The 215-nt window shown below is 19.5% G+C and overlaps 1 protein-coding gene across 1 annotated transcript in view; it reads left to right on the plus strand.

Annotated features, from left to right (window-relative positions):
* The window catches only part of TRUB1 (TruB pseudouridine synthase family member 1), a 16,201-nt gene that overhangs the window by 10,586 nt on the left and 5,400 nt on the right, over nt 1-215 (plus strand). The gene's annotated exons all lie outside the window — the stretch shown is intronic.

Below are 215 nucleotides of genomic sequence, written 5' to 3' on the forward strand. Positions count from 1 at the left end.
TTCCTTTTTTTTTTTTTTTTTTTTTTAAATGCGTGTGTTCGCAGGGGCCGGGGACTTTAATTGTAGGGGGAATTTTTCATTTTTAGTTTATTTAACTTTTTTTCTTTTTTTTATACTTTTCTTTTGTATTTTTAATTTCTTTTTTTTTATTTTTTTTTACACTTTTTACTTTTTATTTAACTTTATTTTTTTAAACTTCTCTTTTTTTTTTTTTT

Source organism: Nanorana parkeri, unplaced genomic scaffold (genome assembly GCF_000935625.1).
Source record: "Nanorana parkeri isolate BGI_ZX_2015 unplaced genomic scaffold, ASM93562v1 scaffold2260, whole genome shotgun sequence".
Classification (NCBI taxonomy): Eukaryota; Metazoa; Chordata; class Amphibia; order Anura; family Dicroglossidae; genus Nanorana; species Nanorana parkeri.